We start from the raw sequence: 27,680 nt of genomic DNA on the forward strand, positions 1-27,680 counted from the left end.
ATATATATATATACATACCACGCACATGCACAAACACACATTATATACATATATGCATATACACATAATATATATATAATATACATACATATATATGTATATATATATATATATATATATATGTAATATATATATATATAATATATATATATATATTATATTATATTATAATGTGTGTGTGTGTGTGTGTGTTGTGTGTGTGTGTGTGTGTATGTGTGTGTGTGTGTGTGTGTGTGTGTGTGTGTGTGTGTGTGTGTGTTGTGTATGTGTGTATGTGTATGTGTATGTGTATGTGTATGTGTATGTGTATGTGTATGTGTTGTGTGTGTGTGTGTGTGTGTGTGTGTGTGTGTGTGTATGTGTATACACACACACACACACATATACATGTATGTGTATGTGTATATACACACACACATTATATATACATGTATGTGTGTGAGTGCGTGCGTGCATGCGTGTGTGTGTGTGCATGTGTGTACGTGTGTGTGCTTGGGTGTGCGTGTGTATGTGTCGTGTGTATGTGAGCGTGTGCGTGTGCGCGCATGTGTGTAACGTGACAAACTGGTTCAAATTTACATTTAAATACTCATCTGCTTATCTGTTTGTCCAGCAATATATCCCAATGTAATTATCTGTAAAGTAAATACTATATCTGCAAGTTACCGATACATATGCATGCACCTTTTCTCTACTTACCCCAAACCTAAATATATTTCCTCTTCGCCAGAGCAGCGCATTTCAGTGACGTCAGATATGGCATAAAAGCAGCGTTGAAATTTCTCGAAGGAACTCGCCAAGCACGAGCTACTAGAGGTCTGTCTGTTGGCCATGGTAATCCCACTGCCAATGCACACTGAGTCTATTGGGGTGAGTGTACAGTGTCCAGCAGGTGTTACAGTGATGGGAAGTGGGATTAGAATTGGCTGGTATAGTGTGCTATGAAGGGGTATAAATATTGGTTATAGAAATGAACAAAGTGGACATTCTTTATATGTAGAAAGTTTCTTTACACTCCATACTTAAGTATAATAAATATTCATAGTGATGTGACTGATCCCTCCTCATAAATAAAGTGAAAAATTCTTATCCCGCAGGAGCATAGCGGGATTTGCCAGTCTGACAACACTCCTAGGTATTGCACTTTCCCAAGCTGGCAGTAGTGAAGGCGGAGACGCAAGCGGAGATGCCACCAGAACCGCTATCAACATTTCAAGTAGCGTGTTTCATTCTCTTTGCAACTTCTTCAGTTGAATAGTGTCAAAAATACCAATAACCTTAACACATCACTGAAATTATTGTATTTTCACCAGATACGTGGAACCCCATCAACTCTACTGAATCTTCTCAATCATGGCAAAACTCCCAGCTCTGACTGAAGGTTCATCTTTGATTGAGGGCTTCCCATTCCTGCCTGAGCTAGGGCCTTGAGAAGCAACTTGTCCTACCCTGACCAGCATAGAACAAGCCCACAGTCAGTTTTATCTGGTTCTTCTATAAATCGTGATGCAACACTTATTAGTCTGGTCGATAATGCAGCAATGAAAGGTCAAGAAAAGCTAAACATCCCTGCATTTTCACCACATGACTTTAACCAAACAGACTAAATGAAGAGTAACAATAAAAACCAGTGGAAAATTATGTAAATAGAAAATGAAACTTTTTTTTCTGAAGAGATATTTTATTCTTGTATTGCTGAAATAAATGCTCCTTGTTTATATATCAAAATCAGGTAATACATTTCACTTTATATTCCAGTTTATGTTCACTTGTAATGCAATGTATTAGTGAACAGATAAAACAAACCCTTTTAATTTTACTTTATACAATGTAATCTTACTTTCAGGTACCTGTGATTTGTAATGCAATAATCCATTTCTTAGTTGCCACTGTTAATAAAAATGGTAAATACCATGTTTCCTTTATGTTGTGTATTCCAAGAATGTAATTATATCGAAGCATAGAACAATATCCATGCACACATGTCAATTATATCTCAAAAGGTAATGAATATCCTTTATCAAGAATGGTTTATTCAAGATTGTCCTGACAATGGAAGGCTTTTTTGTGATGCCGTATGTATGAAAAACTGTTCAAGTTCGGCAGTTCTAAAATATAGAAAAAAGTAGGCCGATACGAATTTTCTATATCATGATTCGTCTATAACTGAAGAGCATGTAAAACACCAAAGAATACTATGGTGAAAAATCAAAGTAAACAATCAGAAATTAAATATGTGAAAATTTGCTATCTGTTCTGCTCCTTCCCTGTCTTTAGCACAATTGCCACTTTCTATGACAGCTACCACATTCAAAAGTGCAAAACACATTTCAGGTGTGATGTGCTGAACTGTGGGATTTGTCCAAATTATATAAACATACATCTATGCTTAGTATATAATACTTAAATACTCTGTGTAACTTATATAATAACAATTTACTAAGAATGAAAAGAAGGTGAAGAAGGTAATGCATACCATGATATGAACATCAAGACAAGTAATATATAATTCTTATTCCTCTCGAGTTTTCTATTGGCATGGAGTGGTGATCTATGCTGGTTCCTCAGCAACACCCGCCCAAGTTAATGGTTTTCAAGTGTCACGTCATATAAACATTGCTCTGTTACTCACAATACTGAGAACTTAGACCTATATTTGCATGGAGCTTGGCACTTATTTTCTTCTGTGAATGCCAATATGTATTCGACCTGTACTAAGTTCTGCACAGCAAAACAATACAGGGCTTCATCTGTACTTCTTGTCAGAAGCCTGTGAGTGCAAAGCAACAACAGCAAAGATCACTACAAGTTGCAGGCTCCCTCAGTGGGCATGGCATAAAGCCCAACTGAGGGATTTACCTGCCTCATCCTCCACCTCCCATGGGTGGGGGAGCAGCACCGCCTCCTCGGTGGATCCTTACTATTCTTCTTGATGAGGTCCTGGAGGTCTGTCAATCAATTCAACAGTATTAAACTAAGGAGTCTGAAGTATTACATCAACCTAAAAAAAACAATTCAATCAAAATGGTTGTCTAATATAAAAAAACCAAAATGTTTATCGAAATTTAATACTAAAAATGACAGTTAAATATAAAAATTATTTACGGTCCTCTGCCAGGAGCACCATAACTGCTTGTGTAGCCCTCACCACGCTTTGTTAAGTCGGGGTTGATTAAGGTCTGAAAACTGACCAATTAAAGAAATGTGAGTGAGGGAGTAAAGTGTAGGGAGTAAAGTGGAGGGAGAAAAGTGAGAGGGGGTAAAGTGAGAGGGAGAGGGAGTAAGAGGGAGGGAGAGGAAAAGGAGAGGAGAGGAGAGGAGAGGAGAGGAGAGGAGAGGAGAGGGGGAGGAGAGGAGAGGAGAGGAGAGGAGAGGAGAGGAGAGGGAGAGGAGAGGAGAGAGAGAGGGAGGGGAGAGAGAGAGGAGAGAGAGAGAGAAAGGGAGCCTTACAAGGATTTCTTTGTTAATTAAAATAAATCTTTCAGATCATATTGCACTGTAAAGTTTTGGTGTACAATAGTGTACATAATCTAAGTGACCACTGACTGATCCAAAAAACAAATATTACAGTGAAAAATGTTATATCATCATGTAACTTAACATCCACAAGCCACTGTTTGAAAGCATAATTTTTTCTTAATGTTAATCTATTAATTTTTTAGTTTATGAAATTAATGCAGATAAATTAACACCTGATATACTTACAAAAAAACTATGAAATTGACGAGCCCCCAGAATAGATCTGGAATTCTGATAAAAATCCCATCCTGATCTCCCCCAATGTTACCACCTAGTGTAGAGAATAAAATCACTATTACAAAAAGAAAAAAGAAAAAAAGATCCTGTGTTTTTAAGTTTCATTTACATTAGCATTTTTCTACTACACATGAGTATTTGTTACCTTTGTCTAATAATAATTGCTGAAGGAAACATAAGCATTCTCAGAAAACTAAAGAGATTACAGACTGCCAAAAGGATTTACTAATACACTTGATACCTCATTACTACGAGTTTACAAATGGCTTAGAACTAATACATTTCCTGGATTTTTTATGGAACTTGCTACCTGTTAATACAGGAAACAAGTGCTGAAATTAATTTATAATTAGGTTATAAATTTTGATACACATTAACGTCTTGAGCAATACTTTTTTGGTTTGGTTTGAGGTTTGTATTCACATTGGTAGTAAACAGGTGCCTGAAGCCCAGTTCATTTATGTGATTCACTAAATAACTTTTACTTTGTCTTTATTACCAAAGTGATAAAGATTTTTGGGTGTATATATAATTTCAGTTTAACAAACTCATATGGTACAAGGTAACTTTGCCTGTAATGATTAGAATGACAGATAATGAACACTTTTCATCTATGGTATTCCTTTGGCAAGCTAATCTTAAAAATTTGGGTATGCATTTAATAGAAAAGATATTGGGGGGAAAAACTACACTCACTGACACATTGAAACAATCTGCAAAAGCAAAGAATAACCTTTACAGTATAGACACACTTGCCAGAGACTGTCCACAACTCCACGTCACAAAATTTACCAACCTAAACTGCCATGACAGGGCCAAAAGTGGATGGAGTAATAGGAACTCAGTCTCATAGGGTGGGATTTACTTCACAATTACCGATACTTTCTGGTGGGAAATCAGAAGCAGATTTATGCACATTACACTGAATAACTGAAACAGGAATACTGTTTGTTTGGGTGGCTGTGGGGGGGAGGGGGGGAATTCTTGATTCTTTTTTATATTCATGGGGAATTTTTTAGGAAAATGGTGTCATATAACCAATTGCAATGATTTTAATATTGATGGATTCCTCGAACTCTCTAGTACAATTATATGTAGGAATGTCGCAGAACCCCCATAGCAGGACCCAACAGCAGGGGAGGGCATGAAAGATACCAGGGAAACTGTTAGGGTAAAATACTAATAATTTACAAAGAATAAGTCACATTTGCAACCCCACTCCTAGGGGAGTGCCCAACCCCCAACCCCCACCAGGAAAAACAAAGTCTTCTACATATTCACAGAAAGTAAGTATACAACGAAAATTCCTGATGGCCGAATGTCTGATGCTCTATCCTGCTGTGAATATGTGGATGATTCTTTGTTTTCTTGGGCAGAGGTTGGGGGGTGGGAGACCCACAGAAAGTGGGGTTGCAGGGGGCACAGACCCCCACACTAAAAGATATAGTGACTGATTCAGTGGGGAAGGGTCCAATTTCATATTTACCCTGCAACTTCCACAGTAACCTTTCGTCCCTTCCATTGCTATGTGGGTTTCCCGCGGTATAATTTCAATATTTATTGGATAGTAGAAAGTGAGAGAAATACATCAATACCAAAATCGTCGGGATCAGTTAGCACGCTTTTTCATTAAATTACCTATTCATAGAGGATACAGATGCAGACCAGTATTTACTAAAATTTTTAGCCTGTCAGTGTGGGCGCGCCTTAGGAAGGTAGGCGAAAATATAACTAGAATCACAACAAGGAACGAAAAAAATACAAATTTTCGGAATAATAAGAAAAAATCTGGATGAAAACCGACTCATTATCACAGCCATGATAACAGGAGTCAATCCATGACACTGCAAGTGGCTAGTACGAGATAAAAAACCATTAATTTCACCTAAAAAAATAAAATAAAATAAAAAGAAAAGAAAAAATCGTATGAGCATACTCACTTGACGATATGTACGGCATGGTGCCCTTCCCCCTCCTTCTCTTCTCCCACAAGAAAGGGAACAGTCGTCCTCAAAGCGCTCTCGGGAAATTTCCTTCTCGAGACCAAAACACACGCCCATGTCAACACAGATGTTCTCTGTTTCTCGGACGCGGGGGCACGTCCGACCAATGAAAATCGAGCTTGAGAGATCGGGGTTCTCATTGGCTGACGTGTGATCGCTAAAGGTTTTAAAAAGGGTCGTTCGAGACCGGTGCTATCATTCAATATAAATGGTAAGAGTTTTTCTTTCTCCGGGGGGGGAGGAGGTGTTTTTTCAAAAGATGGCAGGTAATTGTTAGTATTATCAAAATGTCACTTGCGGGTAGTTTGTAAACATCCTTTTCTATAGAAAAAAATCGTAAAAGTTCTCAGAACTCATAACGCAATTACTCTAACGAAATTTCATAAGATTATGTTTACTATTTTTAGTTTTCTTCACATATTTTTATTGAAAATAGATAAAATTATGCTGAAAAAGACACGCACTTAAAAAACATACAATCATTAAGTGAGAAAATAGAAGCGGGCCGACTGTGGTTCTAAAAACTGCCAGTGTTTACCGACGTCCCGAGTCGTCTGCAGGACCCGCGTGAGGACTGCTTCAGATCCACGTCTTTCTGTTTTTTCATTCCTCTCGGCCTTTAAATTTAGCACCAGTATGGGTTTAAAATTCATGCAGCCCGGGCCTGCAACACCTCCTCCACCCCCTGCACCCACGCCGCCCACCGTCACGCCCGTAGATGAATCTAAAAAGGGCGAGGAAAAAGGGGGGGGGAATCGAGAATCCAGGGACGAGGGAAGACATTCACAAACAGTGTAAAGGTAAAGCATTTCTCATATTTTTTTTTTCCAGCTTTAGCTTTCTTGAGGTCGTTTTCGAAGTGGTGACTGCAGTGCTAGGAGTGCAGGGGGAAACAGAAGCCGTGTGCCGAAGGGAAAGGATTTTAAGTCGTGGTGGGAGGGGACCTTTCGGTTCATAATGCTCTCGAATTGGCGGTTTGAAATATCATTATCTCTTGATGACTCGGGGAATTAGGTATAGGTAAACAATGAAAAATTTAGGTTTTGATGATTAGCGGTGATGTTGCACAATCCCAGATGTTATAGATTATTCTCTTAGTTATATCAGAGCTTGCATGAAATCAGAGAGGAAGAGAAGTGTTAAAAATGGTAAAAATGCAATGTATGGTAATAGTCACAAAGAGCCTCAATGTGACTTATTTGCAATGAAAAGCCCATCCTGTAGCAGAGTCTGCAAACCTATTTAATCTTCATTCCTTTGGCTAAGGCCAATTTTTGCATAGACACCTTGTGCTAACAAGTTTACTAGGATTAGGCTTATCTTTGGTAGATATTAAAACCCATATTAGTAAAGCAGCTACACTTCCCCAGCTTAATTGTAAGGAAAGGAAAATAACTGGTATTTATCAACATTTTTTAGACACATTTCTTCTATAACACTTGAGTGCAAGCGGTTCAAAACAAGTAAACCAGCCTCAAACCCAATCTTAATGAACCTAACCTACATGACCCCAAATTTGTTGATGCAGTGCTATTATTACAAACTTGGGTATTTGTCACTAAGAGTGATGCACCCACAGAGATAAAGACCCAAAACCCGGGTATCATGTGAACCCCAAAAATACAAACCTAACTTTTTTTACCTCCTGTTTGTTCCCCTAGAGAGGGGGGGGGGGCAAGCAACTTTTAGAAAACAGACATTAAGAAACTCTGGTTTTGATGTGAACTAGTCTCTGAGCGGTGATATACGAGGATATTTTTTTCGTGGTAATTATGAGCAGCAGTTTTTAAGGGTTGTTTATTACTCTTATTTCTTATTCTCTGTAAGATGGCACTATCCATTCTCTCGTTCTGTTTGTTGCTCTCAGTAAACCCTTTACCATAATCTCTTCATTAATATGCTTACCAAACTCAAGTTTCAGTAGGAAATGATTTTGATGGGCTGCAAGAGTAAAGGAAGTTGTGTACTATTGAATATAAAGCAGGCAATTTTTACTTGTTGACCCTTTAAAGGTGAAGGTTTACATTTTAAATCCAGCATAAAAGTTCCCCCTGGTTTGGTGAAAGATTTTTAGCTTCAAAATTGGTGAATTATATGCAGGCTTGTGCAGTAGATATTTTTACAAAGTTTTGTCAAACATATCCCATGAAAGTGCAGTAATTCAGTCACAGAAGGCAACCCACAGATATACTCTGTTTGTTTGTTAAATATGTAATAGTGATTATCACTGGGACAACTGATTGCTCCAGATATACTGTGCTAATTGTTCAGATCAGCTGTTATTTTACTTATTGAGATTCGGGCACTTTTATACCCAGTGGATTATTTTGCCAGTAAAATGCTTTATGAGAAGTATAAAAACTAAAATAACCACACCATTAGAGACCATCAAACCTTTGGGTACCTTTCACCAGGAACAATATTTTTTAAAGTTTATTTTACAGCTAGATCCCTGCAGTTTAGTATCCTATATTAGAATTAAAATAGACGCTTAAAAGAAAAAGTTTAATTTAGCATAATGTATCTGGAGGGGATACCTCACTTTTGAATGAAAATATCAGGTAGTGAATGCTATTTGTGTTTGAAAGCATCAAAAATCCCTGTCCAGCAGTGCTGTAGGCTCCAGGCAAATAAATTGCCACTATTTATATTCGTCAAGTAAGGCCAATTAGAACCATGAAATACAGGGGGGAGATTTTTTTGCTTTTGGTTTAGCATGGAAGCAATGACAATGCTCCAAATGCTTCTCTTTAACTTCATCTTCACTACGCACTTGTTCACAACTGTTTCTAGGAGAGCTGCCCGGGGAAAGGCATTAAGACCTATATCCCCAAAAGGACAATGCCCTGCATACAATACACACTAAATAGTGGACATTGTGAAATAGTATGGGCCACACTATACTATCCAGACTTTCCCTGTTTCATAAAGCCACAGGAAAGCTCCATGGAAGTAGATATTACTTAGAGCAGTTAATGGCAGAATACTTAACAGGCATGTACTAAAGTCTACCAGAAAAGGTTCCAGAAAATGCATCTCCATGGAAAGTTTTCTGGGGATATTTTGAAAAATTATATAAGTTTTATTTAAGAAAAATAGATTTTTAGTTTTTGAAAACTGCAGCTGATATCTAAATTTGCTGGCTCTTTTTGAAGATAAAGTGTGGCATGAATTTCAAAATTTGCTACCAAAGGGTATCTCAGAGCATATGCCATGAATGTAGGGCAAACATAAGTAATGACATCTTTATCAGTTCTTATGCTGAATGTCATCCCTCATCTCTCAGGAGGCTTATGATATTGTGCTGTAGAGGATTTAGACTATTAGATAATATTTACTATAATTAAAATAAAAAAATAACCTATAATCCCCCCCAAAAAATTATACAATCTTCTTCATGATTACATTTATTTAAAATAATTTATGACATTGTTCATTTGATTCCTGGGACCTAACCAATTTGTTTACAGAGGAGCGGTGGTAACCTGCCATTATGATAGGGTCAGAACATATGGAAAGATCATACAGAAATGCAAAAATTGACAGAAAATTAAGATTCAGACCAAAAAGTGCTGTATTTTCAAACCATTTTCTGATGTAATTATTGTAGGCTTTCTTTATTCTGGAAGTTACACTTGAGTATAAACCATTGCATTTGTCTGGTTTTAGATTTTAGAGGATTTAGCTTTACTTGAATAGTAATGGGTGAAATATATGATTTGCATATTGATGAGATTAAAACTTTATATATATGTGTGTGTGTGGGTGTGCTCACACATGCTGTGTACTGTGTGTGTGAATGAGAGTGCATGCTTTATGAGCATGCATTTGTGTGTGTGTGTGTGTGTGTGTGTGTGTGTGTGTGTGTGTGTGTGTGTGTGTGTGTGTGTGTGTGTGTGTGTGTGTGTGTGTGTGTGTGTGTGTGTGTGTGTGTGTGTGTGTGTGTGTGTGTGTGTGTGTGTGTGTGTGTGTGTGTGTGTGTGTGTGTGTGTGTGAGAGAGAGACTAGAATTGCAAATCTCACAAAATATACTCATGGGTATTGAAATATGAAGTGTATATCAAGTTATCAAAGTCAGTTTATACCATCTTCACTACTCGTATGGTTCTTAATTGTGTGTTCAACGATTTATGTTGCATCATATATTTATTTTTCTGGTAAAAAATCTGTATTTATTTGTATAGAACAAATTCTTAAAATGTAAAAATACTTACATCTAGAGCCAGGCACTGCAGGAATCCAAATATTTTTATAACTGGCAGCATTTGCATATATTTCAAAATAGAGTGGTAAGAAATTTTTCTTTCAGATGTTTCCCTGTGATGTTTGAGGGAGGAAAGTTTATGTTGACAAAGGTTTGAGCAACCACTTCAGGTATCCCACACAGTCAACTTCTCCACTATGCAACCACCTGGCTACAGGTAAGACAGCAGACGAGATGTGGCATTATAAATTTCTTTTTATGAAATTGGCAGTTTACAAGTATACTCGACCCGAAGATGTAGTTTTTTGTTTTAGTTTTTTCCATAATACTATTTCATTTTTTACAGGTTTGGTGCAACTTTTGTAGGGACACAACAAGTATCACCCTCTGAAGCATACCCTGTTATGCTAGGGGATGTAGACCCTTCAGGCAACCTAATGCAAACATCATTCACCAACTCTCCCCAAATCTCAGAGCGAAGTTTGTTGCACAGGTGAGTATTGGTGTGAATTTTGATGTACTGTGAGTGATTAGCAAGTGAAGGGAGTGGGTTAATTAGGGACTGAAAGGATAGCCGGAAGAAGGGGTAGTTAAGTATTTTGATGGGTGGGTGAGTGAGTGAGCATGTGTGTTTTGTAGGAGGGAGAAAGTTTAAGATGGAAGGTAATAAATTGATACTGACAGTAACCCATGTGACTGGGAAGGGCTACACACAGCAGGTTATTATTCAAAACTACTGAAATGAACTTTAAGTATTCTTTTTTTTGATTTAAAGGAAGGAAAAATGAAGGAGGGGTTTGAAGGAAAGAGCAAAAAGAAGTAGAAAGGTTTATTTAAAGAGGATAAGAGCTCTATTGAGACATGTACTAATTAACCCTTTGCCGACGGGTGGCATGTACGTACATGCCATGCATGGCGGACCATCTGCCGGGGGCACGTACGCACATGCCATAGAGGATGCATGGACATGCCATGAGTTTTTTTTTTGTTACAATCACGGCAAAAGATTATTTTTCTGCCAGTGAAAGTGTGATTAAGTCGGTTTTAACACTTTCTCATTTTTACCATGCAACAAACCGATGATTTCAACTCCATGATGCCGCACACTGCTTATTTTATTCGGACTATGACCCAATAATGATCAACTATGGAGTCTATATAACAAAAAAAATACCCTTCAGTCTCGATTTTTTCAGAAGTTTGGCAAGTAGAGACTGTAAAAATAATGAACTGAAAATACAACATATTTTCGTAGTATTACGAAGAAATTGCATGGGATGCTGGGATTTGGCATGATGTGTCGGGATGCTCGGGCGACGATATAAGCCCCCAGCAGTGAGGCCCCGGCCTCTATGAAAGCTCCCGTCAGTAATGGGTTAAGGGAGGTCTAGATGGAAAAGGATACAGTAAGAAAAAGATGGTGTTTTTGTGAATATCTAATAAGTAATAAATGTAGACAAAATTGCCATGAAACTCATCTACTTCATTTACTCATGACAGATCCACAGAGTAAGTGGCAGGCTACACAGCTAACCACAGACTGCGTGGTTCTGACTTCACAGCATCAGTCACTCTAGGTAATATAGATGTGATCAATGGTTTCAGGAGTGGCAGTGATGCATTATCTTCAGCAAGTGACCAAGAAACTGGCTCTCGGCACGAATTAGCATCCCAGTTATGGTTCTCAAGTTCCTGGTGGGCATTTTGCTGGTTTACTCAATGGCTGGGAGATATTCGGTAAGATATACTCAGTCATTTCTTAGTTATAAATTAATATAAGAACTCTTCTGTGATATAACAAGAATGAACTGTCTTTTAGCCAGCTCCCAAATGCATTGTCATTAACAAATAATTATTTCATTTCCCAACAGGAGACAATTTCATAGCTTCTGGCACACTAGGAGGTGCAGGTATCCACCTCTGTTATATCAGAAGGCAACAGAGCAGCTGCAGTTTGGTGTAGAATTGGAAACAAGCTTACGAATGCAGGAGTCTGTTGCCTCTATGGCAATATCAGTTAGAGATACCCAAAGCTAATACAGTTTTTTAGAGGTTAGTATCTTGTCTTATCTCTAATCCAACAAATATTGTGATTTGTATACTTATTGCTTTAGAAAGTACATTTTTTCAACTGCTTTTACAGGGAAACCATAAAACATTTGCCATTATACTACTGGTAATGTCAAGCTGTGCAGAGATATATTTGATATAATTATGCTTACATATGTAAAACTGTAATTTGCCTTTGCAGGGGACACTGGACTCTAACTGGACTTGGGAGCAGTGATGGAAAAAGAAGCTGCTACCCCTTCCCCTTTTCACTGGCTTTGCTGCCATGCTCAACCATCCCAAGAATCAGTTCAAATTAGGCTGTGGATTTATCATTGGATAATGGTGAATGTTGGTGTACAGTAATATTTATTTTCCAAATGGGATTGACCGATACCCTATTCCCTGCACTGGCAGTCTCTTGGGGGTGACTAGTGTCAAAGGTGTGTGTAGGATAAAAAAAATTGTATAGGGGTAATGGATTGTAAAAGATCGGGGGAAAATCAAAAAACAGTAAGTTTTTTGCCAGTGTTTCCCCACTTCTATAGGATTTTTGGTTACAGTGGGGAAAAGAGACTGGGGGTGTGGTGGGCCAGTGATAAAACCCGTTTTTCTGCCTCCTTAATTTTTGTGGACTATGGGGGTTTTAGAAAAAGGGTTATTCTGCTCCTTTTTTTTCATTCCTTTGAGATAAAACTTTTATTTTCCCTTTCCCCTGCTATTTTGGTGTTTTTGTTAATGCTACGTCTGAAACAAAAAGCAAAAAAGGAAAAAAAAGAAATGAAGGGATTATCAGGCCTTTTGTTCCCAAAAAAAGTGCAGCTTTAAATTTTAAATTTGTTATCCCAGCACATCAACATTTGTAAGGATCATGAGGTGGTGAAGGAATAAATTTTTTATTCCCCTTTTTTAAAATAAGAGCCATTGATTGCAGGCAGCTAAATAAAAAAGCAAAATATATGCACTATAGCAAAAAATATATACTTTTTTAGCATAAAGGAAGCCTGCTAATACACAGAATTCAGTGCTTCCTACAAGGATTTTCATAGTTTGATATTTTCCACAAACCCAACAAAACCTAAAATAGTAATGAATACTAACCTTTATTACTTGGATAGAAACAAAGATTCCCTCCCCCATCCCATGAAAAAGCTTGATAAAACAAGGAGGTTTATATTTGTACATGTATAATAAAAACCAGTGTTTGCCATTTTTTGCTATCCTTTGGGTGGATTGCAGGAAAATAAAAAAAGTGGGTCTCATATCATTATATCGATATGTTTTATTCCCTGATCAGGAGTTAAATTAATGCAGCAATTACATAAGACAGCATAAAAACCAAAAAGAGAACTTTAAACTTTTCCTTTAAAATGCAGCAGATTGTGTTGTCATAAAAAAGCTTTGGGCCATTGTTTTTAGGTGAGGATTGATGCAGACTGCTTTGGGTATGGCATCTTTACTGGGTCTTTTTTGTAATTTCTCATGGACAAGTTGGCCATTATATGGTGCGGCATATTTAGAAGTTTAAATTTACATCTTACAAGGGAAATAAAAAATAATATAGATAACAGGTAGTGGGTGTGCTGTTGAGTCTTTTTAAATAACCAGTAACTAAGTAATAGTTCATCTATGTAATAGGGGCCCTTTGTTATTACAAAAGTGATTTTTTTTGTCATCTGGGAGGGTAGGAGGACTCCACACGTAATATGAGTTTTTCACAGAGACGCTCATGTGGCATGAGCACATGTTTCTAGTCTCCCGGGGGCAGCAGGGAGAAGGTGAAGAAGCAGGACCACATCTATCTATTCATAATGATGCTTCTTGACACAGAGAATAAAAAAGATAACTTTGTAGATAATCAGTCAGTATAAGCATCACTTGTTGGCATTGTTTTGATAATTGTTAACATATGTACAAACAGACAGACATTTCTTTTACTAAGGATTTGATTTACTTCCCTGAAAAAAATATTGAGTTGTGCTTTCTTATTGTAAGTATACATTTTTTTTTTTATCTTGGTGTAAACCATGACTGCATGAAGTATTTCTCAAAAACTAATTCAAAGCTTCAGAACTCTATTAAATATTTCTATAAAAAAAAAAAATCTTCGAAACAAAAACTAGAGTAGGGAACTAAGGTGAACTGAACTGAAAAAAAAAGAGAAAGGCATCATTACACAACAACCCAGTCCTAACCCCATTTAACAACCTTTGCCGTATAATATTCTCCATCAGCTCACACTCTACCTTTTCACTAACTAACCCCTCTAGTACTATTTAAATCTTTAACTTTATCCATAATCATTAACTAATTCCTAACCATTTTCACTACTATACTTTACCATAGTTCTATATGGCCTTGATGTCCAGCACATTTATTTGTTTTAACTGTTAACTATTACACAACATAACAGTCGTGGCAGAACTACTCAGTATCCTTTGATTGGGTTGAATCACTCCCCCCCCCCCCCTTCTTTTTTTTACCCACACCCATGCAAGAGTAGAACTAAACCATTTATAGTGAAATAACTTGCAACAAAATTGGCTTCTTAACACACAACACGCACACAAATCAATATGCGTTTCATCTGTAATCATGGACTGAGATCCATAAAGTCACTGCATAAAGATTACTAATGGTGAGCATTAATATGCATATACCTTTCATAACATTAATGTACTTTCTCATTTACAATATTATAAGTACAATGATATTCAAAATGTTTATTTACAGATACTGATGCCTACATATATCAAAGAAAAGGATTATACCATGCAGACTAGAATAATGGCAGATGCAAAGATATTTATACTTTAATTACAAGAAATCACATGCTGCCACAGCAATGAAATAACTAGTAAAGTTTTGATTGTTAGCAAATTCCCTACTTAGAATGTTGTATTTCGTTATGTTACACTTAACTGAGTCACAGTATTGCTATTGTCTCAATAGAAAGTAAAAGGCAGATATATAACATATTATACACTATGATAATGGGACAGTTAGTTACATTGGTTTCTCTGTAAATTACTTGTGAATTATAGTTCATATGTATTGTTACCCTTAGAGAAAGCAGTACTATCTACTTAGGCCCAATCCAGATGAACAGGCAGTGGCCAATGACTGATATATCACACTTGTTTAACAGTGTTTCCAGATTGAGCAGTTCCCACGGCCGGTGGCTGCAATTGGGCATACATGTGTTATCCACACAGCAGACCAAGCTGTAGTGCAGCAGTGACTAGTGGTTCTCCATAAACATCAGACAGTGGCTTACACTCGTGCCTGCCAGTCACCCTCTAAATGTTGGATTGGAACATATTTGGTTAGTGTTTGCCCAGTGGGCACTGCATAATCGTCTGGATGGGGCCTTAGAATGCCCTTGGGTTCTGTAGTAAAAACCTAAAATTACAGTAGACCCATTACCTCAAAGGCAAAAGTTACAAATAGCAACTGCTGTTTACTATACTTATTTCTCATTATCCTTCAAACAGCTACAGAGCAAATGACTCTCGACCCATCACACAACTCATGTCAGTGTGATATATGAAGCCATATAAGCAACTTGGATATAATTAAAAAAATAATTTTAATACTAATACATCCCAATTAACGATTTAAAGAGTAACACTGCTTAATTACCAATACATCCAATGAAATGAACTATTATTGATTTCAACTAGCAAATATAACCTATTCACTTAACTATGCATATGCAGTTTGAAACATTCTTTCTCAGTCTTAGGTTTTATTAAAGATAGAAAAATAAATGAATAATGAAAATACATTCAAAGTTCAGGGCAACCTTAATTTATCCAGTACTGTTCCTTAACTGCTTGATGTTTTGATTCTTTCTCATCTTGCTGTGTAAAGATAGGGAAAATTAAATTGAAATTTTTAGTTCTGGGGGATTCAAATGCTTGGGACCTATCTAAAAATGAATGCAGATGTTCCAGAAGTTAAAAAAAAGGGGGAAAAAAAAAAAAGTAAAAGTAAACAATCAAGGATGATACTACAGCATATTAACTCAAATTATCCGTATTGAAAAATAACAAAAATTATACCTTGAAAACAATCAACAGAGGTAATTTCAAACAAAAAAAGAAAAAAAAACTTATTTTGAAGATCATTATATCCGCACTTTTATATACTAGAACAATCACTTCACTCTAAGATCTTTAAACTTTGTGTCAAGTAATAAGACATTATCTAGACAAGAGACCTTTTTTAAAATGAGCCTTGAACAGGGTTGGCTTGATGGTGCATCTGGCATCCCGCAATTCTGTGTAGCTCCCCTGGAATGATATTGGGTCGTTACTTTTTTGACACCATGAAGATTGCAAGCATGAGTACAGTAGCGCCTTTGCAGACACCAAAACCAACTCCCATCCTGTTTTCCAATACTTTTGCATATCCACCCACGACAGTGTTGGTCAACCTTTTTAACAAAATTAGAGCAATTATAGTGTCAGCAATCAACACCAATATAAACCCAAAGTCCCTAAAACTTTGATCAATAATGTAAATCTTCCTAACACCACTTTCAATGCCTCCATCTCTTCCCCAACTAACCCAAACATCTATCTTTTTCAGAATCCTGTTGCACATAGTCGGTGGGGGACGGAAGGGTAGGGCTTCCCCAACAGTTGAAATCTTTTTCATAGATGGGAAATTTTGCTGGGGAGTTTAAAAACTGTTCCGGTGCAAGTATTGGGGGGGGTTGGAGGGGGTTTACCATATGGTTCAGTTAGTTTTGTTAATGCTATAGCTTGGTTTTCGGACTTTACTGTGAAAAGACGGGGGGGTTGGGGTTTCGGTAGGGGAAAAAACCCTTTACCTACTTTTTTTTGGGGAACATTTTTTGGAAGAGAAGGGTTTTTGTCAGAGTGGGACTGTGGGAGGATAAACAAAAATTTTGGCCCCCATTTGGCGCCTAAAGAGAGTATTAAAGATTTTTTGTAGAAAATAGGGGTTAGGGGGGAAGGGCGGGGGCGTGACGAAGATGGAGTAGTTTTGAGGGGGGGTGTTTTAGGGAGAGGTGGGAAATAAGGCTGAAATTTTTTTAATAAGGGGGGATGGGGTGGTTGGGGTTGGGGGTTGTGGGGATAGAGGTGTTGAAGTTAAAGCATCCCGGGAAGGGAGGGGAAAAATTTTCCTTTAAAGGGGTTTATTTTTGGGTTTGGACTATTTAGGATTGTTTGAGGGGGTATTTTTGGGCAGGTTGGGGAGCGTGGTCAAAGGAACCCCTGGGGTCAGGGAATCGGGGGGTTTTAAACTTTGTTGGGGCTATTTGATAAAGGGGAAAACCCCATTGCCCCTAAAAATGGGGATAGTTTTTCATTAATGGCCATGGAAACCCTGGGTTATTTTGGGGGAAATAAAACAGCCCAAACCCCCCCAGGGCCCCCTTGGGGGGTTTTAAGGGTTTAGGAAAAATGGGGGAAATTTCCCGGGCCCCATGGTTCCCTCGGGCCTTTTAGGACGGGCCCAACAATCACCCTTTAAATCCTTTCACCCGGGCTCTCAAAACCTTTGGGGGGTTTGGATAGCAGAAGGGGGGGGTTTAAGGGACAAAAACGAAAAGGGGAAGGAAGGAAGGAAGGAAGGAAAAAAAAAGGGAAGAAGAAGAAAAAAGGGGGAAGTAGAAAAAGAGGGAATAGAAGAAGAAGAAGAAGAAAAGAAGAAGAAGAAGAAGAAAGAAGAAGAAGAGAAAGAAAAAGAAGAAAAAGGGAAGAAAAGAAAAAGAAGAAGAAAAAGAAAAAAAAGAAGGAAGAATAATAAAAATAATAATTTGGAAAATGTGGACAGAAGGGGATGAAAGAAGGAAATGAAAGGGGTTTAAAAAGGAGGGGTCAAAAAAATGTTTGAAAAAATTTGACAGAAAAAATGAAAAAAACTCCCCAAACGATTCTGAATGCCCCTTGAATATTATTTTTGACAGACATTTTTTTACAGGAACCTTGAAAGTTTTCCCAATGAGTAAAAATTTAAGAAAACACATCCTATTTTTTCCCCTTTTTTAGAAAAAAAATCCTTTTCCCAATTTTTTCCCTTAATTTAAAGGAAAAGTTTTTAAAAAGAGCATCAAAAAAACTTTTGGGTCTTGCTTTTTTTTCAATTTTTTTTTCTGGAAAACCCCAAAAATTTCTCAGGGGGATGGAAAACTATTTTAAAAATTTAAATTTAAATTTATTGAAAAAGTTCTGCTGTGTCAACATCTAAAGGGAATTAGGGTGGGATATTCAAAAAAAAGCGTAGCAAGAGGCTTGGGGGCAAAACCCCCAGGGGAAGGAAGTGCTATTTTGGCATCAAGGGTATACAGTGCTATGGTTTTAAAAATAGAGTAGTGAATAGGGGGAGGAAAGGGGTTAAAGATTTTGGGTAAAGTTATAGGTTTTTTCCCGTACTAAAAGGGTAGGATTGGGAGTGGGAAAAAAGGTTTTAGAGGGGTAAAGTATAAGGTTTTAAAAAGAGTGGGGGTATTAGATAAAGTTTGTGGCAAAAATGAGTTACTAAATTGGATAAGTGGAAGGCCCGGACAAAGGAAAAGGGGGAGAAGAAAAGACCATGCAAAAAATTTGTTGAGGCAAAGGGTGAGGCCCCAAATTTGGGGTGATTCCCCAAAAAAGGCCTCAGTCCCGTTCCTAAGACCCCCACCAATGACAAGGGAGGGGGGGGGAAACCCTTTTAGAATTTCTTTATTATTTTTAATTCAAAGGGGCAGTTTTCACTTCAGAATAGGCCCAAATTAGCCTTTTTTAGGTATGTTGGGATTTTTTTTAGGGTTTAAAAAACCCGGAATTAAATTCTAAGCTGATCTTATTCGACATGCCTTATTTTTAATAATTTTTTATTTACTTTCAAAAAATTTTTTCTGCATCAACCCTTAAGGTATTAGCAGCATATTCAAAATAAGTGGGTAGCCTGAGGCTTGGGGGGAAAGCCCCCAGGTAAGGAAGTGGGTTATGACATCAAAGGTCATATGACTCTATTTAAATTAGAAAAAGCAAAAAGGGCGAGGAATGAGTTAATGATTAGGGTTTTAAAATTTGGGTTTAAAAGTACTAAAAAGGGGGTAGGTAGGAATTTGGGTAAGAGAGGGGGATTTTTTTTTAGATGGAGTTAAAGGGAAAAAGAAACATTATGGTAAAAAACTGTGGCAAAAATGCAAATTGAGTTTAACAAATTTAATAAGTGGATAAAAAAGAGATGAAGAAAAAGGGAAAAAAAAAGGAAAGGGGGGAATAAAAAACCATGCAAAAAAATTTTTTGAGGAAAAGGGGTCGGACCAAAGGGAGGGGTGATCCCCCACCCCTGGCCCCCAGTCCCCTGTCTCCTTTTTAAAACCCCCCTGGGCAAAAAAGGAGCAAGGGATTTTTAAAATCATTATTCAAAAACTTCATGGTTAAATTTAAAATTTGGGCCCCTTAAAAAAGCTGCCACGTTTTCTAAATATTCACAAAAATTTCAATGTTAGGAACAAATTTTTTTCTTTTTCTTTTTAAAAATTTAAAAAAATAAGAAAAAAAAAACCAAAAATTTGCTTTTGTTTCCTTTGGCCTATTGGATTTAAAAATAAACTGACTATGTGGAATTACACTTAAATTTTTCTTTATCTTTGCTTGCAAATAAGGATTTTAAGATTTGGGAAAAAGAAAGTGATTTTTTGAACTTTCCAAACTTTTAACACATAAATGGCTCTGGGGAAGGGTTCATTCTTTTCTGTTAATAACAGAAAAAATTAATTTGGTAGAAATTACCTTATGGTCATAACAAAACTTTCGACACACCATTAGTGCATTATTATTCCAAGTTGTATCTCACCACAAAAATATTATGTTCTCACTGGAATCAACATTACCATTTTATCCTATATATGCCATGTGAAAATATAATGTAATGGATATTACTTATTTAATGAAAAATTTATGTTGAGGCAAAACAAAAGATGATTTGTGGTGTATTCAAAATAGTGGTAGCTGGGTCTTGGGGGCAAGCCCCCAGATAAGGAAGTATTTTGTTCAAAAAGGCCATGTTTGTGGACTTCCAGAAAGGATAATGGTCAATACAAATAAATGTGCCCGACATCAAAAGTAAAATATCATTATGATAAAAGTATTGTGCCAATGGGGGTAAAAATAAGTTAATTAGGATAAGTGGACAGGACAGGGATGAAGAGAAGGAAAAGGAAAATAGAAAAAAAAGGACCATGCAAAATTAGTTGAGGCAAGAGCCAAGGACCAAGGTAGGGAATCACCCCTATATTGTGCCTCAGTCCCCTTCTATGCCCCCCCAGGTGTAATGAATACAACCTTAACCATACATGTACTGGTCATAAACATGATCCTATCAATACTATTTATTACCACTGATTTGGACCCATAATCCATACCCTTGGCTATCAAGCTACAACCTTTCTAGTTATAGATATAATTTGCATTCATGCTGAAACCTAGATTTCTTTCCCAATATCACCTTATAGCTTTTAAATAACTCGGCCTGTAAGTTTGTTGTTATTACTTGAAACGAACAGTGTATAACATTCACCTTCACTATCAATCTGCTGCAGGATTTCAAGAGCAGACTGAATATTCTGCTCTCCCAGATGAGCAATGGCAGCTTGAACTATAACACTTTCTTTACAAGGTACTTCAGGAACTTGGTCTTCACTTTGCAGCCAGACACTGCCTTTAGCAGTTAATGATTTCATTGTTGAATCTTCTAACTTCTCTAATAGATATGAGAACTTGTTACTTGCTTCTTTGTGCATCTGTTGACATTGGGATTCAGTTAATAATGAAGCGATATCAATGTTCAAAATCACTTCACTTTTGGTAACTGCCACTGCAAAGTTTGATTCTGAGTACCTATTCAACTCTTGATGTTTACCACTAATGTATCTGCAGAAGGACAACTCTTACTGAAATAATCATTGGCAGAGATTTTTTTTAATATAAAATCTAATTTTTTTTTAGAGAATCACTTATCCTCTGAATAGAACCCCAGTTTGCGAAGGGCATAATCCACATTTGTATATTTTAATTTTAGATTTATACCAGAGAAAATCAATATGCAGGTTATGAAACAAGGCAACTATATTTTCATGTGAATTGCCTGCAAAGACATATCCAAGCAACTGGGGATGCTCTGGAGGTACAAATGATAATCTGTGATGGGTGCGCACCCCAGTGGAATGACCAGGCCCCATGTTGGGTAAAAGCAGACAGCAGTAAATGAGTAATGCCTGTCAAACATAGCTTATGTGGACAAGACCTAATAATTTTCCTGGGGAGGCTATTTCTCCCAGTGCCATACCAAATGTTTCAAGTTGCAGGCAGTCTGCTGCTTAACCCATTGCCGACGGGTGGCATGTACGTACATGCCATGACATGTCAGGACCATCTGCCGGGGGCACATACGCACATGCCATAGAGTATGCATGGACATGCCATGAGTTTTTTTTTTGTTACAATCACGGCAAAAGATTATTTTTTTGCCAGTGAAAGTGTGATTAAGTCGGTTCTAACACTCATTTTTACCATGCAACAAACAAAAAAATGCAACAAACCGACATTTCAACTTCATGATGCCACACACTGCTTATTTTATTCGGACTATAGGCCGAATAATGATCAACTATGGAGTCTATATACAACAAAATACCCTTCAGTCTCGATTTATCAGGAAGTTTGGCAAGTAGAGACTGTAAAAAATAATGAAAATTGAAAATACAACATATCTTCGTAGTATTACGAAGAAACGGCAGGATGCTGGTATTTGGCATGAGTGGTCACACATGCTCGGCGACGATATAAGCCCCCGGCCTCTATGAATGCTACCCTCAATTATGGGTTAATGGAAAATTGGAGGTTTTACAGCATCTAGCCATACTGAGTTGTGCTGCAGTCACACAATGCTTAATGGTTAAAAGCAAAAATAAATGTGCAAGGCATCTAAGGTAATATAGCACCATAGAAGGTATAGTGTTAGTGAATAATTGAATGGTTAAGGTGGGATTAGATCAAGTGAAGGTATGTATGCATGAGAAAGAGAACAGATTGTCAAAGCAGAAGTGTGGGATTCCTTAAGGATGTCTGACAGGTTGGGAGGTTTTTGAAGGTATGATAAGCAAGGGAAGCAGAGGTATGGGGCTGCAGTAATGCATGGATAGGACAACAGAATGCTTGGAACAAAAAGGAACATTATATAGGGAACATGGGGTGGATCAGAAAGTATCAGATAGGTGTTAAGTGGAGTGGCCATGAATTTTATTTATTATTTATTAAACATTTTCTTGTGTCCCATCTAATATAGCAATAGTTTTTTTTTTTTTTTTTTTGCTTCAGTAGACAATGTTGGTAGATTTCAGAATGGTCAATGGTAAAGAACAATGTACCAGGCATCAAAGGTTACACACATTAGGTAAAGTATTGTAGTGGAAAGTGTATGTAGTAGTTAACAATTTGGATAAGTGGATAGAAGGGGATGAAGAAAGGAAAAAAACAAAAGATGAAGAAAAAACCCAAACAAAATTGTCCAAGGGGAAAGGGGTGATCCCTACCTTCGCCTGGTGTACAGGCAATCGTTAGATTTAAACCCTCAGGGCCCGACAGCTAGTAGCAAAATTTTTTGAAAAAAAAAACGGGCCCCATCAACTTTTAAGGCATTAGTGGGGTATACAATAGTAAAAAGGGGGGGGCTTGGGGGCAAAAACCCCCGGTCAAGTTTTTTTGGGGCAGTAAAACAATGTTTGTGGATTTCCCAAAAATGTCCTAGTCAAAAAAAAAAATGTATAAACATCAAAAATTACACTGTATTATTGGTTTGTATTGTGGCAAAAAAAGCAAAAAGAGTTAACAATTTGGAAAATGAACAGAGGGAAAGAAAAGGAAAAAATAAAGAGGGGGAAAGAAAAACTTGGGGAAAAACAGTTGGGGGCCCAAAGGGCCCAAAGGGCCAAGGCAAAGGCCAAAACCCTACTTGGACCGTCCCCCCCTTATAACCCCCCCCACCACCAAAAAATGAGGGAGGGGAAAGGGAGCTTTGGAGTAAACCTGTATTAACAATAGGTGGCCTAATACAGTGGACCCTAACTATGCTATTTTCCTTTACAATGGGTAATGGTTTTTCCCGGGGTTTTCCTGTTGATGGGGTTAAGGGCCTGTCCCAACAATTTGGGGATGATCGATGAGCGGGCTTTAAATAGAAAAAATTTTCATGGGGAGACCCAAACCCCCCTTTAAAAAAAGTAATTTCCTGTCATTTTCAGAGGTGATGTCACTTTCAGTTGCCCAATTTTATGGACAGGGCCCAACAGCCTGATAAAGGGAAAGGGCAGGGTTTTTTTTTCTAAAAAAAAGTTTCCACCCCACTTTTTATTTTAAAGAATTATTTTTTCCATTTCTCTTTAAATTTTCCCCTGTTAAATTTTTTCCCTTCTTTTGTGTGGAAGTACACTAGGTAAAAAAGTAATCATTCCAGAGTAAAGCCCACCCTGAACAGTAAAGGAAAAAAGGGTTTACCTTATCTGTAGGCAGCGAGCTGCTAGAAGGTACTGAGCCCGTATCTTAAATCGGCAGGGTTTGGGCGGTAGAGGGCCTAAGAGAGCAGGGCCCGGAGATTAGGGAAATGCCCCTCAATTTTCCCCCTCCCTTTCCCTAAGGGTAAGGAAATTTCAATTTTTTTTTTTTTTTCAACATTTTTTTGCTTTGGCTTTTTTCACTTAGTACGCAAAAAATTCATTTTTGAAAATTTCTGGCTTCAACATGTAAAAGGGCATGCATGTATCAAAATAAAAATGCAAGTAGAATCTTATGCTTATTTTAATTATACTATTAATAATTTTTATTCTACTGTAGCAGATTTGTACATAAAAATCCTAAATATGCACATTTTTAATAAAACCCTTTAATTTGATGTATTGCCCCACCCAAAAATTTGTAGGAAATTTGGGGAAAAATCAAAAATTTCAATTTTTCTGCTTTTGATAAAAAAAAACACACCACAGGCGTGAGGCTCTGGTGGTGGAAAATATGTAGGGTTATCTAAAATGGGGTTAAAAGGAAATTTGGGGTGGCCACAGCCCCCAGAAAGGTACTATCACGTGATGGAAACTGTCAACCCTACCACGTGGATTCCTCCAGGACCTTGCTACATGAAAGTGGATTCAATTAAAATCCCCGTCACACCACCTGCTGCTGCTCCTCAAGCAAAATAGAGATAAAATGATTTCCTTTTCCTGCAAGCACCAGAACCAAGAATAAGGGGGGGGGGTATTACCTGATTATGCCAAAGCTAAATGGTAGTGTAAAATCTCTATCATGATGGGGAAAAAAAACATGCCCAGAGACACACCCCCTCCAAAAACTCGCTCTCTTCAAATACTGGGGTGACTTGACTAGATGGGCCGTCTTTTGACAAATTACGAATAAAAAAGGAGCCTTTTTCATGCAAACTGGTAGTGAAATGAACGCTCCAGGGGGCTAGACTTATGTATTTTTTTAGGAAGTGGCTACTGCTGATAGGTCTAATTCTTTATGTACCCAGTCAAAATCTTAAGGGACATTTTCTGTAATGATCAACGCAGCATCGTTAATTTTTTACAGTATGGACATTAACCAAGTCCTCGATACATCACAATTTAATTAATCCAAATTGTTTGACGGGGGCTTTGGGGATGCCCTGTGTGATGTCTTTCCATACCCCCTTTTTACCCTTTTTATGACAAAGTGGAAACTCGGAGCAATGAGGGGGTTTAAGCTGTCAGGGAAATTTTCCTTTGAGCCATCTATTTAGTCTGCAATTTTTGGGCTTTAACAAAAAATGATTTGCCTAGCTTTGTGTATCCATACTAAAAAGATTAACGGTTTCCTTAGGATTTTTTTTACTTGGAAAGTGCTACAAATGTCCCTTTATGATGTAGGTTTTTCAAGCTTCACTGACTACTTTACTATTGGCAAAATGAATGAAAAGGCCGTTAGTAACTTACTACCAATTTCCCTTTCAATACAACGGCCTGAGTTCAATTTTATTACTAAATTTTAGATAAAATGAAAATTTTGATACAAAAAAAAAAGTAAAAAAACTATACCGGCATCACTTACCTTAAAGTAAGAAACCTCATCTTCCATATAACTATTGTGCTATACACAATTTCTCTTGGGGCATTTAATAATTAACGCAGCCTAAAATTTATACTTTTTTCAAAAAACCCATCCTACTATACTTTTCCGTGCTAATAAAGCCCGGGGACTCGGTTCTGCAGTCCCCCCAATCTGTCTGAGGAAGATGCGGAAAAGTTTAAAAACTGCGGGAGACAGGCCCCACATGCCTTTACAGCTGCCTCAAACTTCAGCAAAGCTTTTGAGGCTTCCCAAGCTTGGCCAAGCCTAGCCCTGTCGCCATAACACACAACCCTCCAATTCTGACCCACACAAACTCCTAGGGATAGCCTCCAAGACCTGTAGACTCCCGGTAAGTCCTCCTTCCTATACAGCCCTACGGCCTGTAAAAAACTCCCCCAGCACTCCTAAGTACGTATTCCCAGCACCTGACCTTGTGCCTGCCATCCCACTGTTGCACCTCTGCAGACATGATAGGAAAGCATTCAGGGAAAAAGACTATCTTTGCAAGGGAGGTCTAACATCCTGCTGGTTGTTGCCCTCCACCCCTTTTTTGAATCAAAAGGAAGAGTTCTTAGCTTCTCCAAGGGATATCGTCGGGGAGGGGGTTCATGAACAGAACCAAGTGATGAAAAAACACATTTTCCGAGTCTGCCGACTTCAATAATGCATTCAGGTCTTCTCCTTCAATTTCTTCGCACCCTGGAAAAAAGGGAAAAAAAATTTATAAAACTTTTATCGTTAACCATAAAAATGTTTTAAAATCTTTTTCCTGAATTAATATCAAAATATAGGGAAAATTTTACCTTTTAACGAGTCTGCCACAACCCACGGGGAACGGGGTGATGTCAAAGGGGCCGGGGCGTGCATGAAAAGGGTTCCCAAAACCCCACATTCCTCTTCCCCTTTTCCCCACACACCCGTTGATCAACACCTCCTTTTTACACCGTCCCAAAAGATGCGGAATTTCCCCGTCTGAAAAAAAATTCAGTACCCCGCTCATTTGAATCCCCTTCGTGCTGGGCCTAAAAAAATACCAAAAAAAAAAAAAAAATTTCCCACATGTTAAATCCCGAGAAATTTGAACACAATTTTTCCCCCAGCTCTACAAGGCCCTAACTAAAAGAGGGGCTGACACAGACCTCGCTCGGCCGACCCCCCTTTTTCAACCCCCCACCGCCATGCGGGTGGCCTATCCCCCCCCCCCCCCTTTTTCCCCAAATTAAAAAAAAAAATTGGATTAAAAACGAAACCCTTATAAATCCGGTCTTTTGAGCAGCGAAGGGGTTCTGCCGCACAAAAAACGCTTATCCCGCCACAGACCCCATCGCTCCCAAAGTTCCCTTTCCCCCCTCTAAGAGGGAGAGAGGGGGGAGGGGGCGCTCAGGGTGAATTTTAAAATTGGGGGAAAAATCTACGAGCTTAAATATTTCACCAAAGAAAACCCGGGTGTATCCTCCCCCAAAAAAAGCAAAACGCCCCCTGGTCTCTACTCACCGGGGGCTCTGGCCGACCGTGCGAGCGGGGTGGCGGCGTCCGGGGGCACTGGGGCTGCAGGGGCGGGTTTGAACTTGTCCGCCGCCGCCGCCGCCGCCGCCCCCCCGCCCCGCCACGACCTTACCACCCACTCCTTTGTTCCCCCGCCCCCCCCCCCGCCGACGCCAGGCTCTCCTCTTCCTCTGCGCCGCCTCGCCCTCCCTCACACCCCCCCTCTTCTGACGAGCGTTCCCTTTACCTCGAGGTTACGTTGGTCTCACGGACGGGCGTGCGGGGTTTGGCGTCACGTGCAATAAGAGGCACGACGGTTGTTTGCTCCTATCCCACGCTGTTTCCCCGCGCCAGAGACGGCGACTCTGGCGGCCCCGGGCAACACCTTGGGATGACGTCCCGCTCGCCGTCTGCCATCTACGCTGTCCCTTATCGCTGTGATCATTGCTCTTGCTATTTTATCCGCTAGGAGTTTAACTTTAATTTTGATATTTTTCCCCTGGGATTCTTGGGGGCCCTTCCCTTGGGCTTAAAAACACCGTTACTCCCCCCAAGAAAAATTTAAAAACCCGAAAATCAGCTACTCTTCCTGACGTCTCAAGTTTTATTTTCAAAGAGAGTCGAGACTCGGCGGACGCTAAAAAATTTCTGATGACGTCTCATTTGGGGCCCTTTTTGGGCTTCTATTTAACGATATGAACAAATGCTCATTTGTATTTAAATTCCCAAAAAAATTAAAAAGACAAAGGGGTTTTTTAAAACTAAAATTCGTCATATAAATAAAAGGTAAAATTACCCAATTAATTTTTTTTACAAAATGCTAATTTATTTCCCAATTACAAATAATTAAATCCACGTAAAAAAAACAAAAGCATTCCACGAAAAAAAAAAAAAACCCGGACAAACAATAAACAAATAAACTATAACAAAATATCGCAGTTACAAAAAGAAAATAAAAAAAAATCGTAAAGTTACTACCCCGGTCTCTTCCGGGCGGAAAGTAAACAAAATTTTCCGATTGATTTAAAATAATCTTTAAACCCTCCTTTTAAAGCCGGT

General features: G+C 38.2%; 2 pseudogenes; both read right to left on the reverse strand.

Moving 5' to 3' along the window:
* Positions 1–2,016: 2,016 nt before the first annotated feature.
* On the reverse strand, positions 2,017–5,715 carry LOC119571113 (annotated as a pseudogene).
* Positions 5,716–21,893: 16,178 nt separating this feature from the next.
* LOC119571114 lies at positions 21,894–27,066 on the reverse strand (annotated as a pseudogene).
* Positions 27,067–27,680: the final 614 nt, after the last annotated feature.

The sequence above is a fragment of the Penaeus monodon genome, unplaced genomic scaffold (genome assembly GCF_015228065.2).
Source record: "Penaeus monodon isolate SGIC_2016 unplaced genomic scaffold, NSTDA_Pmon_1 PmonScaffold_519, whole genome shotgun sequence".
NCBI classification, from domain to species: Eukaryota; Metazoa; Arthropoda; class Malacostraca; order Decapoda; family Penaeidae; genus Penaeus; species Penaeus monodon.